Source organism: Oncorhynchus kisutch, linkage group LG8, assembly GCF_002021735.2.
Source record: "Oncorhynchus kisutch isolate 150728-3 linkage group LG8, Okis_V2, whole genome shotgun sequence".
In the NCBI taxonomy this organism is placed as follows: Eukaryota; Metazoa; Chordata; class Actinopteri; order Salmoniformes; family Salmonidae; genus Oncorhynchus; species Oncorhynchus kisutch.
This window is the reverse complement of record NC_034181.2, coordinates 33,641,403-33,656,222: the sequence shown is the minus strand read 5'-3', so window position 1 is coordinate 33,656,222 and position 14,820 is coordinate 33,641,403. Positions and strand designations below refer to the sequence as shown.

The following is a 14,820-nucleotide window of genomic DNA, read 5'->3' as shown; positions in this document are numbered from 1 at the left end:
ATAGTTTGCAAATATATATTTAGTAGTGTTGCCCCTTTGTGTCCTTGAAGCCACTTGGACTCTGACTGTTCTTTCTTCTTTATCCCGTTTGATGCCAAACTACAATTGTGTTCGGTTGTACATGTGCCTCACAAGAAGGACTGCAGACTTTCACATGATTGCATCCAATTACTATTCGGTTTCATCTCTGCTACAGATGTTGAGTAAATCTATGCTTTCAAGCTCCGGAGATGGAGAGAGACAAAAAGGAGTAAACACAATTTCTGTTGTCTCCTTTGGGCAGTGTGTCAAGTGCTGTTGATGGTCCAGGTATGAATAGATTGAGCAGACTGTTAGCTGTGTAAACAAGGTGACAGCGGGCGGCCCACTGCAGTTCAAACAGGCCGGCAGGAGTGAGGAGTGAAAGACAACACTAGCCTTGTTTCCTCTGCGAGATGACACAGCCTTGTTGGCAGCTCCCCTCCCCTCTGGCGAGTGACGCCACCATCCCCTATCCTCCACCCCTCACTACAAAGGACAGGCCATGTTTTCACCACAACCCTCTGCTCTCTGCTCTGTATCTGGGCAAACATCCCCTCTCCCTATGTTCCTCTCTTTCACTTCCTTTCTCCCTCCCTCCCATTCTCTTTCTCACACACACACAGAAACACACACACACACTCCTTATTCCCCTGTATTCTATCTCTCACCTCTGTTGGTGGTTTAACACGGTGGAAGTTGTCTCAGGGTCAGGAGGTTTCCATTAACACCTTTTGGTGAGGGCCTTTCATGTTGCACTGCCAGCCACTGTGATCTATTGAGGGAGGCTATTAAAGTGCCACTGTGACAATGTCAAAGCAGACAGGCCCAATAACACCAAGGGGAAGTCCCCAGGGAACAAAAATTCCCAGCTGTAATTGTTATGTTTGCTGTTTGCCTGTGTTTTTTATACAAAAAGTTGATATTTAGCTTCAGTCAGGCCTGTGGCTTGGGATGCTGGCTCCAGTCCGTAGTCAAGATGTGTAGAACCGCCTTACATTAGGCTCTGTATAATGTAAGACATATGTTGTTTACTTATTTAACCTGTATTTAACTAGGCAAGTCAGTTAAGAACAAATTCTTATTTACAATGACAGCCTCCCCCGGCCAAACCCTAACAACGCTGGGCCAATTGTGCACCACCCTATGGGACTCCCAATCAAAGCCTGTTATGATACAGCCTGGAATCGAACCAGGGTCTGTAGTAACACCTCTAGCACCTGAGATGCAGTGCCTTAGACTGCTGTGCCACTCAGGATCTCCCCCTTGAACAATGCACATTTGATTTAATACTCATACTTAGTATATCCAGCACACTACTATAAGAGGTTATCCTGTTAGTTAATGGATGGTTTACCATACTGTGTTATGGTGTTCAATAAGCCTGTGCTCTGAAAAGTTGTATTCCTTGAAACCAGTGATTTCAGCGCTGCCAGACTATTCATCTGTCTTCATTGGCACCGATTTAGTCAAACCCACAAAACGATTAATTTAATTCTCATTGAATATCCAGGAACATATTTCAATTGATGGGGTCAACAATGAATGCCATCCTGTTTATTTGAACAGATGATATTTATTTTGTTCCCTGGTCTATCCCATGGGAGGAAGCAGAAACCCTGTTGCAGATGCTGTTTGTCAGAAGTAAGAACGGTTCTGGAGAGAGCCAACACACAGAAGAGACTCAAACAAACGGAAATAGAACAATGCCTCTCCCAAGCCTGCGTCTTATTTCACAGGGAACAATGCTCAGTTTGTGGAACTTTTCCGTGCAAATGAAAGACATGGCCTGCTCCTATAGGGCCACACACTTCACACGTTTTGTTGTGATATTCTGGAAGTGATTTTGGTTGAACTGTGAAATTCTCCGGCATATGGACAAAGTATCAGATGTTTCTCTAAGGAGGACATTGTGATGTGTACAAAACGGTAGTAAAGGCCTATCAGTTAGTTTAAGATGACGTTACAATCTGAAATACATTAGTTGGTCCCTGAACTCTGGTTGTTTCCATTCAGTTCAACAAGTGAGTGGGAGTAAACACAAGCTGTTGGGACTCTCATACAAAAGTAATTATCATACCCAAACTCCACGTGAGACTTTCATTTCATTACAAGCATATACATTCACCTTCCAGAAGGCATGTCCTAACCGGCCAAACTAAGATGAAAATGGTGAAAATGGCACCGGGGGAGATGGCCGCCGTTTTACGGTCTCCTAACCAATTGTGCTATTATGTGGGAGTTTTTGCGATATTTGTACATAATGTTTCCGCAACCATATCTTATGGCAGAAAAGAGCTTCTGGATATCAGGACAGTGATCACTCACCTCGGATTAGACAAAGACTTTTTCAACAACAACAACAACAAGCAGGACTCACACGATACTCTCCAATCACCCCGCAGGGCAGACATCCTAATTATTCACATAAGGAAGCGACGCAGAGGAAGTAGAGCCGGATGCCTCGTCCGGATCCGCAGAAGGCGAATAGGAAAGCTGCCGTTACGTCAATATTACTCGCCAACGTGCAATCATTGGACAATAAACTGGACGAGGTACGGTCGCGAATATCCTACCAACGAGACATCAAAAACTGTAATATCCTATGTTTCACGGAATCGTGGCTGAATGACGACAGGGATATTCAGCTAGCGGGATACACGCTGCACCGGCAAGATAGAACAGCACACTCCGGTAAGACGAGGGGGTGCGGTCTGTGCATATTTGTAAACAACGAAATCTAAGGAAGTCTCTAGATTTTGCTCGCCTAAAGTAGAGTATATTGTGATAAATTGCAGGCCACACTACTTGCCTGGAGAGTTCTCAGCTATACTTTTTGTGGCTGTTTATTTTCCACCACAATCAGATGCGGGCACTAAGACCGCACTCAGTCAGCTGTATAAGGAAATAAGCAAACAGGAAACCACTCACCCAGAGGTGGCGCTCCTAGTGGCCGGAGACTTTAATGCAGGGAAACTTAAATCAGTTCTACCGAATCTCTATCAACATGTTAAATGTGCAACCAGAGGGGAAAAAAAATCTAGATCACCTGTACTCCACACACAGAGACGCGTACAAAGCTCTCCCTCGCCCTCCATTTGGTAAATCCGACCACAACTCTATCCTCCTGATTCCTGCTTACAAGCCAAAATTAAAGCAGGATGCACCAGTGACTCGGTCTATAAAAAAATGGTCAGATGAAGCAGATGCTAAACTACAGGACAGTTTTGCTATCACAGACTGGAACATGTTCTGGGATTCTTCCGATGACATTGAGGAAAACACCACATCAGTCACTGGCTTTATCAATTAGTGCATTGAGGACGTCGTCCCCACAGTGACTGTATGTACATACCCCAACTAGAAGCCATGGATTACAGGCAACATTCGCGCTGAGCTAAAGGGTGGAGCTGCTGCTTTCAGGGTGCGGGACTCTAACCCGGAAGCTTACAAGAAATCCCGCTATGACCTGCGACGAACCATCAAACAGGCAAAGTGTCAATACAGGGCTAAGATTGAATCATACTACACCGGCTCCGATGCTCGTCGGATGTGGCAGGGCTTGCAAACTATTACAGACTACAAAGGGAAGCACAGCCGCGAGCTGCCCAGTGACACAAGCCTACCAGACGAGCTAAATCACTTCTATGCTCGCTTCGAGGCAAGCAACACTGAGGCATGCATGAGAGCATCAGCTGTTCCGGACGACTGTGTGATCACGCTCTCCGTAGCCGATGTGAGTAAGACGTTTAAACAGGTCAACATACACAAGGCTGCGGGGCCAGACAGATTACCAGGACATGTGCTCTGGGCATGTGCTGACCAACTGGCAGGTGTCTTCGCTGACATTTTCAACATGTCCCTGATTGAGACTGTAATACCAACATGTTTCAAGCAGACCACCATAGTCCCTGTGCCCAAGAACACAAAGGCAACCTGCCTTAAATGACGACAGACCCGTAGCACTCACGTCTGTAGCCATGAAGTGCTTTGAAAGGCTGGTAATGGCTCACATCAACACCATTATCCCTGAAACCCTAGACCTACTCCAATTTGCATACCGCACAAACAGATCCACAGATGATGCAATCTCTATTGCACTCCACACTGCCCTTTCCCACATAGACAAAAGGAACACCTATGTGTGAATGCTATTCATTGACTACAGCTCAGCGTTCAACACCAGAGTACCCTCAAAGCTCATCACTAAGCTAAGGAACCTGGGACTAAACACCTCCCTTTGCAACTGGATCCTGGACTTCCTGACGTGTTGCCCCCAGGTGGTGAGGGAAGGTAGCAACACATCTGCCACACTGATCCTCAACACTGGAGCTCCCCAGGGGTGCGTGCTCAGTCCCCTCCTGTACTCCTTGTTCACCCACGACTGCATGGCCATGCACAAGTCCAACACCGTCATTAAGTTTGCAGACGACACAACAGTGGTAGGCCTGATCACCGACAATGACGAGAGAGTCTATAGGGAGGAGGTCAGATACCTGGCCGGGTGGTGCCAGAATAACAACCTATCCCTCAACGTAACCAAGACTAAGGAGAAGATTGTGGACTACAGGAAAAGGAGCACCGAGCACGTCCCCATTCTCATCGACGGGGCTGTAGTGGAGCAGGTTGAGAGCTTCACATTCCTTGGTGTCAGCATCAACAACAAACTTGAATGGTCCAAACACACCAAGACAGTCGTGAAGAGGGCACAACAAAGCCTATTCCCCCTCAGGAAACTAAAAAGATTTGGCATGGGTCCTGAGATCCTCAAAAGTTTCTACAGCTGCAACATCGAGAGCCTGCTGACCGGTTGCATCACTGCCTGGTACGGCAATTGCTCAGCCTCTGACCGCAAGGCACTTCAGAGGATAGTGCGTATGGCCCAATACATCACTGGGGCAAAACTGCCTGCCATCCAGGACCTCTACACCAGGCGGTGTCAGAGGAAGGCCCTAAAAATGGTCAAAGACCCCAGCCACCCCAGTCATAGACTGTTCTCTCTACCACCGCATGGCAAGCGGTACCGGAGTGCCAAGTCTAGTACAAAAAGGCTTCTCAACAGTTTTTACCCCCAAGCCATAAGACTTCTGAACAGGTAACCAATGTTTACCCGGACTATTTGCATTGTGTGCCCTCCCCAACCCCTCTTTTATGCTGCTGCTACTCTCTGTTTATCTTATATGCATAGTCACTTTAACCATACATCCATGTACATACTACCTCAATTGGCCCAACCAACCAGTGTTCCCACACATTGGCTAACTGGGCTATCTGCATTGTGTCCCACCTCCCGCCAACCCCTTTTACGCTACTGCTACTCTCTGTTCATCACATATGCATAGTCACTTTAACTATATCTACATGTACATACTACTTCAATAAGCCTGACTAACCGGTGTCTGAATATAGCCTTGCTACTCTTATTTTCAAATGTATTTTTACTGTTGATTTATTTATTTACTTACCTACACACACACACACACACACACACCTTTTTTTCGCACTATTGGTTAGAGCCTGTAAGTAAGCATTTCACTGTAAGGTCTACACCTGTTGTATTCGGCGCACGTGACAAATAAACTTTGATTTGATTTAAGAGTGGAGGGAACTCTTATCTACTGTCTCTTGGGGTAATTATTTGTTATCATTATTGTTCTGTATTCATTGTCACTATTTGATCTTCAATGTGTTTTATAGCCCCAGATATTGGAAGAGATGTTTTCCCTCAGTAGACCAGTGGTGGAAAAAGTACCCAATTGTCTTTTTTTTAAAGATACCTTAACTTCTTATGGCTGGGGGTCAGTATTGAATAGCTTGGATGAATAAGGTGCCCAGAGTAAACTGCCTGCTACTCAGGTCCAGAAGCTAAGATATGCATATTATTAGTAGATTTGGGTAGGAAACACTCTGAAGTTTCTAAAACTGTTTGAATGATGTCTGTGTGTATAACAATACTCATATGGCAGGCAAAAACCTGAGAAGAAAATCCAACAAGGAGATGGGAAATCTGAGGTTTGTAGGTTTTAAAGTCTTTTCCTATCCAAGATACAGTGTAAATTTGGTTTGATTGCACTTCCTAAGGCTTCCATTAGATGTCAACAGTCTTTAGAACCTTGTTTCAGGCTTCTACTATGAAGGGGGAGTGAATAAGAGCTGTTTGACTAAGGGGTCTGGCAGAATGCCAGTCACGCGCGACGCCGTGAGAGCGAGCTGCGTTCCCTTTAATGTCTAAAGACAAAGGAATTGTCCGGTTGGAACATTATTGAAGATTTATGATAAAAACATCCTAAAGATTGATTATATACATCGTTTGACATGTTTATACGAACTGTAGTGGAACTGTTTTGTCTTTTTGTCTGGACCTAGTGCTTGCGCCTTGTGAATTTGTGAACTAAACGCTCGAACAAAAAGGAGTTATTTGGACATAAATTATGGACTTTATCGAACAAAACAAACATTTATTGTGGAACTGGGACTCCTGGGAGTGCATTCCGATGCAGATCATCAAAGGTAAGTGAATATTTATAATGCTATTTCTGACTTCTGTTGACTCCACAACATGGCGGGTATCTGTATGGCTTGTTTTGGTCTCTGAGCGCTGTACTCAGATTATTCCATGGTGTGCTTTCGCTGTAAAGCTTTTTTGAAATATGACACAGCAGTTGCATTAAGGAGAAGTATATCTTTAATTCCATGCATAACACTTGCATTTTCATCAACATTTATGATGAGTATTTCTGTAAATTTATGTGGCTCTCTGCAAAATCACCAGATGTTTTGGAAGCAAAACATTACTGAACATAATGCGCCGAAGTAAACTGAGATTTTTGGATATAAATATGAACTTTATCGAACAAAACATACATGTATTGTGTAACATGAAGTCCTATGAGTGCCATCTGATGAAGATCATCAAAGGTTAGTGATTAATTTTGTCTCTATTTCTGCTTTTTGTGACTCCTCTCTTCAGCTGTAAAAATGGCTGTTTATATGTGACTAGGCACTGACCTATGTTTGAAGAATTTGAATTATGAGATTTCTGTTGTTTGAATTTGGCGCCCTGCACTTTCACTGGCTGTTGTCAAATCGATCGCGTTAACGGGATTTCAGCCGTAAGAAGTTAATGGAAAATTACTGTCACCCATTAAAATACTACTTGATTTAAAGTCTAAAAGTATTTGGTTTTAAATATACTTAAGTATCAAAAGTAAATGTAATTGCTAAGGTATTGAAAGTAGATAATTTCAAATTCCCTATATTAAACAAACCAGATGGCACCATTTAATTTCTTTTTTTTTTACGGATAACCAGGGGCACACTCCAACACTCAGACAAAATTTACAAAGAAAGTATTTGTGTTTAATGAGTCCGCCAGATCAGAGGCAGTAGGGATGACCAGAGATGTTCTCTTGATAAGTGCGTGAACTGGACCATTTTCCTGTCATGCTAGCCATTTAAAATGTAACGTGTACTCTTGAGTTTCAGGGAAAATGTATGGAGTAAAAAGTACATTATTTTCCTTAGGAATGTAGTGAAGTAAAAGTCAAATTTCTCAAAAATATAAATACTGTAGTAAAGTACGGATACCCCCCAAAACTACTTAAGTAGTAGTTTAAAGTATTTTTACTTAAGTACTTTACACCTCTGCATCAGACCCATCTCTCTGTGATGTTCCCTGTGGTTTATGGCTCTCACACAATAAACAACAAGGCCTCTGTTCTGTTTCTTACACAAACATAATAGTAGCTTCTTCTTCTTCTTGTACTTTTGTGACCCCGTTGTCTGCAGATCTACCAGATCTACCTCAGCTCCCGTAGCTCCAGCCTGAGGGGCTCCAGTGGCCACCCTGTCTGTCCCTATCCTCCTCTGCCTCTGTAAAGGTTAGTCCTTGCGAATGAATCAGCTCTGTGTGTACAGAGCATAGGGAACAAGAAGCACAAAAGCCTTTTGTGGGGGGGTGAGATGGCCCCAGCATAGCTTCTTACCACCAATCAAGAGTGACAAAATAGAGGAGAGAAATCCAAAGGCAGCAGGGGGACCGACCAGGGCTCCTCTGTAATTACAAAATGGTCTTAAAATCCAAATACCAAGCCCTAGCAACCCCAGCCAGGGGATGGACAGAGAGAAAAGAGAAGAAGTGGAGAGAGAAAAAGTCGAGGGGAGTTAAGAAGCGCCACAGAGAGTGACCCTGCATTGACCTCGGCTCCTCAACAATCGTTCCCTGCCAGCTGGAGCCAGGGTTAGGGGGTGAGAGAGAGGGGCCGGTCAGGATCCCCTCCAATTTATGACTGACTACAAGGCCTGTGAAAGAAACCCAATCACCCAGGATTCCTGCACAGCATGGCTCTTGATGGAGATAATAGATAACCCGAAGAGAGTGTGGGACTGAGGCTTTGGGCGGCAATGCTAACAGCTTGGACACAGAGTCTCTGGGACTGAGGTACACTTTATTGAGGGAGGGGTGGTGGGCACTGACTGACTCCATTACCTCTAGCTCTCAGTGTTGTAGTGTGATATCATTACACTACGCCAGGCCTGAGCCACAGTCCCTTTCAGCATGTCCCACACCTCTCTACTGCACTCTTTTTGTCAAACATACTTAAAAACCTAGCTTTACATGCACCAAGCTAATTACTCTCTCTATCTAATTAGTAGAAATTAAATGGTTATTACATTTCAACCTGCTATTAATGTAGAGTGCGAATGAGAGAGGGAGGGTGAGAGGGGGGGTATGAAAAGAAAGGGAGAAGGCAGCTGTCTATTTAAAGCGGGGTAAGCCATGCTCGGAGCTATCCTGCTGATACATTAGCATATCTGAATTATCCTGCTCCTGCGCCGCCACCACCACGCTGCAAGGTGGCACATCTGAAGAAGAAGGCCTTTGAATACGCTCACAAGCTGAGGAAACTCTTATTTTTCAACCCGTTTGAAAATCTGGAGACAACTTGATGTTGGAGCAGCCTACGAAAAGAAAAGAGGAGAGAAAAGGAGAGAGAGAAAGTCTGAGAGAAAGAAAAAAGTTTCACAATTCTTTGAGGAGGACAGAGTTTTACACGCTATTTGAAGCCGGATGCTTAATAATTCACTTGATTCTACAAGCTAGCAGCAAGGCAGTATGGGAACACAGCCATGAGTGATGTGATCCATTATAGCCTGCCCTCAAAGTTGCCACTAACCACCATTGTTTAAAACTTTACAGTTATGACCCTAAACGGTTTTTTTATCAATAAAAAAAGATTGGAATAGATAAATCAGAACCTTTCTACATGCCTTTCAGACTGTTAATCATTCTACATTTCAAGTAGTGGATTATCTACTCCATTTACGGTGTGCACATGAATACATGATCACCAGTGCATGAAGGTTAAATTGAAGGAATAGTTCAGCTTATCATGGTACTGTGGATGATGACAATTTATAATCATGCTTTTAAGAGTAATTTGCTCAAACAAACAAATTATTCAAAAAAAATTGAAATTGAACTCTATTCCCCCACATCATACCGTAACTCTTGACTACTTCTTCACAATCTATACTGCTCAGTTGTCAGAGTATTTATTATGTTTTCAATCTGACATGAACTCTCATCCACATTTCAGGTCACTAACCCTCGTAGGAAACCACAACAAAGTACCAAATTCCCTCCTCTTACAGTAGAGCTGTTTTGATATAGTAAATGCTTTAACAATACATGTGTTCATATAACACTGTTTTATTTCTACCAGTTTCATTTCACAATATATCTATAGACGCTGATCTTATCTGGTAAATGTGTCCGTTTTTTTCTTCTTCCAGATTAGCCTTGAAGTTGGTCTCCCCTCAGCCACAAAGCGCTGTTCTATTGACTGGTTCCAGGGAGAGTATTGATGGCTCCAAAATTTGGGCAAGGGAACACAAAAAGGCTGACCCCCGCTGGGCTCAGCACGACAGCCGAGTCAGCAGGGAGGCTTGCATTTATTAGCCTGGGAGAGGAGCTCCTGCAGAATTAAAGCACATTCACCCATCCATTGATCTCTGTCAGGAAAACAATACCCGCCCCTCTCTGGCAGCGAGCTAGGCGCTGCACGGCTCTGAGGTAATGTACTGTAGCAGCCATTGAAAACAAGATGCCTCACACCCTCGGGCTCCAAGTAAACTGTCTGAAAAGTGAGAGGAATGGGATGAGAATAACTAACACATTGGATTATCAATCCACCTGTCCAATTGTGTTTTGCAGTGAATGGTAAATAAAATGTGGAGGGATGTGAATATGGGCCCTTTGTGTGCTTACTAAGGGGAGAGAACAGTCTTTGGGTTTTTGCGTTGTGACATGTTTTGTGACATGTTGTTTGAATGCTTCCATGCATACTAGTTCCCAGGTTCTGTCTATGGAAGTGGAGTGTTGAGGTGTGCCTGTGGATGATATCCTTGACATAACTGGCTGTGTCTAACCTTCTGTACGGCTTAAGGCCCGCACGGGCTGGAAGATTTTAGCCGTCTTATGCCATGATTTTGCCGTCCTAGACAACATTTCCACGTCGTGAGCAAATTCTTAGGTCGTTAACGACTGTCGGACGTCTTGGCTCGTTTAGTGTGACAGGGTCTAGGTCTGCCGATTAAGTAACACTACGTGCGGTCTTAGGCGCCGACGAAGTTCTGTCAGTGTCAGAAATATGTGGCTGGTGTAACGAACCTTGACTTTTTCCACATTTTGTTGTGTTCTGGCCTAAATTTCAAAGGGATTCAAATTAGATTTTTTGGTCGCTGTCAAAGTACAATTATGTTTTTAGAAATGTTAACAAATTAATTAAAAATGAAAAGCTGAAATGTCTTGAGTCAATAAGTATTCAAACTCTTTCCTATGACAAACCTAAATAAGTTCAGGAGTAGTCACAAATTAAGTTGCTTGGACTAGTGCATTATTTTTGAATTGCTACCTCATCCATGTACCCCACACATACAATTATCTGTAAGGTCCCTCAGTCGAGCAGTGAATTTCAAACACAGGATCAACCACAACGACCAGGGATTCTATTTTTATTTAACCTTTATTTTACTAATCAAGTCAGTTAAGAACAAATTCTTATTTACAATGACAGCCTACCCCGGCCAAGTCCGGACAACTCTGGGCCAATTGTGCGCTGCCCTACGGGACTCCCAATCACGGCCGGATGTGATACCGCCTGGAATCAAACCAGGGACTGTAGCGATGCCTCTTGCACTGACATGCAGTGCCTAAGACTGCTGCGCCACTAGGGAGCCCAAAGAAGTGCACCTTTAAAAAAAAAACATTTAACCAGGTAGGCTAGTTCAGAACAAGTTCTCATTTACAACTGCGACCTGGCCAAGATAAAGCAAAGCAGTGCAACACAAACAACAACTCAGAGTTACACATGGAAAAAACAAACATACAGTCAATAATACAATAGAAAAAGTCTATATAAAGCATGTGAAAATGAGGTAGGATAACGGAGGTTAGGCAATAAATAGGCCATAGTGGCAAAATAATTACAATATAGCAATTAAACACTGGAGTGATAGATGTGCAGGAGATGAGTGTACAAGTAGAGATACTGGGGTGCAAAGGAGCAAAATAAATAAAATAGATAACAGTATGGGGATGAGGTAGTTGGATGGGCTAATTATAGGTGGGCTATGTACCAACAATGCAGTTTTAAGAAAATAACAAAAAAATGTAAGAGTTAAACGTAACAAATAATTAAAGAGCAGCTACCTTCAAGTTCCTTGGTGTCCACATCACCAACAAACTAACATGGTCCAAGCACACCAAGACAGTCATGAAGAGGGCACGACAAAGCCTATTCCCCTCGGGAGACTGAAAAGATTTGGCATGGGTCCTCAGATCCTCAAAAGGTTCTACAGCTGCACCATCGAGAGCATCCTGACGGGTTGCATCACTGCCTGGTATGGCAACTGTTCGGCCTCCGACCGCAAAGCACTACAGAGCGGCCCAGAACATCACCGGGGCCAAGCTTCCTGTCTTCCAGGACCTCTATACCAGGCGGTGTCAGAGGAAGGCCCTAAAAATGATCAAAGACTCCAGCAACCCTAGTGGACTGTTCTCTTTGCTACCTCACGGCAAGCGGTACCGGAGCGCCAAGAGGCTTCAAATACAGTGCATGAGAACAAAGCAGAACTTATAGATCAAGAGGCTTCTAAACAGCTTCTACCCCCAAGCCATAAGACTCCGGAACAACTAATCAAATGGCTACCCATGTCACGACTGCTGCCGAAGTCGATGCCTCTCCTTGTTCGGCCTGTGCTCGGCGGTCGACGTCACCGGTCTTCTAGCCATCATTGATCAATTTTTAATTTTCCATTGGTTTTGTCTTGTCTTCCTACACACCTAGTTCCAATCCCATTCATTACATGTTGTGTATTTAACCCTCTGTTTCCCCTCATGTCCTTGTCAGAGATTGTTTTTTTTCATGCTCGTGATTTATGTATTGGTGTGCGACGGGTTCTTGTACCCATCTTTATTTTTATTATGTACTTTGGTTTTGGAGTTTTGTTTTTACTGGATTAAACTACTCTATTCATACCAAGTTCGATTCTCCTACGCCTGACTTCCCTGCCACCTATACACACGACATGACAACCCAGACTATTTCCATTGCCCACCCCCCCTTCTACGTTGCTGCTACTCTCTGTTATTATCTATGCATTGTCACTTTAATAACTCTACTTACATGTACATATTACCTCAATTACCTTGACACTGGTGCCCCCGCACATTGACTCTGTACTGGTACTCCCTGTATATAGCCTCACTATTGTTATTTTACTGCTGCTCTTTAAATATTTGTTACTTTTATCTCTTTCATTTTTGGGGTATTTTCTTAAAACTACATAGTTGGATAAGGGCTTGTAAGTATTTCACTGTAAGGTGAATACCTGTTGTATTCGGCACATGTGACAAATACGATTTGATTTGATTTGATTAAATTTATTGGTAGATGGGTTCAAATAAAAAAGCAGACATCTAATTTTTTGATTTGAAATACTTTTTTTATTAAACCTTTATTTAACTCGGCAAGTTAGTTAAGAACAAATTCTTATTTACAATGACGGCCTACACCGGCCAAACCCGGACAACGTTGGGCCAATCGTGCGCCACCCTATGGGACTCCCAATCACGGCCGGTTGTGATACAGCCTGAATATCCCTTTGAGCATGGTGAAGTTATTAATTGCACTTTGGATGGTGTATCAATACACCCAGTCACTACACAGATACAGGTGTCCTTTATACTCAGTTGCCACAGAGGAAGGAAACCGTTCAGGGATTTCACCATGATGCCAATGGTGACTTTAAAGCAGTTACAGAGTTTAACAGCTGTCATAGGAGAAAACTGAGGATGGATCAACAACATTGTAGTTAATCCACAATACTAAGTTCATTGACAGAGAGAAAAGAATGAAGCCTGTACAGAATAAAAATACTCTAAAACAAGCATCCTTTTTGTACTAAATGAATACTGCAAAAAATGTGTCAAAGCAATTCACATTTAGTTACGTTTGGATCAAATCCAATACTCCATATTACTGAGTATGACTCTCCATATTTTCAAGCATAGTGGTAGCTGCATCATGTTACAAGTATGCTTGTAATCGTTAAGGACTGGGGAGTTTTTCAGGATAAATAAGAAACGGAATTTAGCCTAATTTAACCTAAAACACAAGGCCAAATCTACACTGGAGTTGCTAAGTAAGAAGACAGTTAACGGAAAGACTAGGCTGTAATCGCTTCCATAGGTGCTTCTACAAAGTTTTGACTCAGGGATGTGAATACTTATGTAGATGAGATATTTCAATTTGCAAAAATGTCTAAAAACATGTTTTCACCTTGCCATTATGGGGTATTGTGTGCAGATTTTTTAAAATCCATTTTGAATTCAGGCTGTAACACAACACAATTGTGAATAATTCAAGGGGTATGAATACTTTACAGAGACTCTACAGTTTACATTCAAAACATCAACATGTAGTGTGCGTACAGTATGTGTACATCTATCTATTGGTTACACATACTGTACGTCCGTACATATACCCAAAAAGTAGGTCACATGGGGGAGAGGTGTTGCTTTATTTGTTTTTTGAAACCAGGTTTGCTGTTTAGTTGTGCTATATGAGATAAAAGGGAGTCCCATACAATCATGGCTCTGTGTAATACTGTATTTTTCCTTGAATTTGTTCTGGACCTGGGGACTGTGAAAAGACTCCTGGTAGCATGTCCGGTGGGGTAAGTATGTGTGTCAGTGCTGTGTGTAAGTTGACTATGCAAACAATTTGGAATTTCCAATACCTGAGGACTGTGAAAGACCCCTGGTGGCATGTCTGGTGGGGTAAGTATGTGTGTCAGTGCTATGTGTAAGTTGACTATGCAAACAATTTGGAATTTCCAACACAATGTTTCTTATAAAAACAAGAAGCGATGCAGCCATTCTTCCCTCAACTTTTAGCCAATAGAGACTGGCATGCATAGTATTGATATTAGCCCTCTGATTGCAATGAAGAGCAAGACGTGCCACTCTGTTTTTGTCCAGCTGTAGCTTAACTAGGTCCTTCTTTGCAGCACATGATCATTTGACAAATAAGACAAAACTAAAGCCTGAAGGACTTGCTTTGTGGAGTGTGACGTCAAATAGGCAGAGCATCTCTTTATCACGGACAGACCTCTCCCAATCTTTACAACCATTGAATCAATATGTTTTGACCATAACAGTTCACAATCTAAGGTAACATCAGGTCATTTAGTCTCCTCAACTGGATCAACAGCCACACAGTTACTGGCCACCTATTC

The 14,820-nt window shown here is 43.0% G+C and overlaps 1 long non-coding RNA gene across 1 annotated transcript in view; it reads left to right on the top strand.

Moving 5' to 3' along the window:
• Window positions 1-10,721, top strand: part of LOC116374832 (uncharacterized) — a 47,720-nt gene extending 36,999 nt beyond the window's left edge. The window contains exons 2-3 of the long non-coding RNA XR_004210788.1: window positions 7,807-7,898; window positions 9,814-10,721. This is a non-coding gene — a long non-coding RNA (uncharacterized LOC116374832). The remainder of the gene's footprint in view (window positions 1-7,806; window positions 7,899-9,813) is intronic.
• The last annotated feature ends 4,099 nt before the right edge of the window (window positions 10,722-14,820 follow it).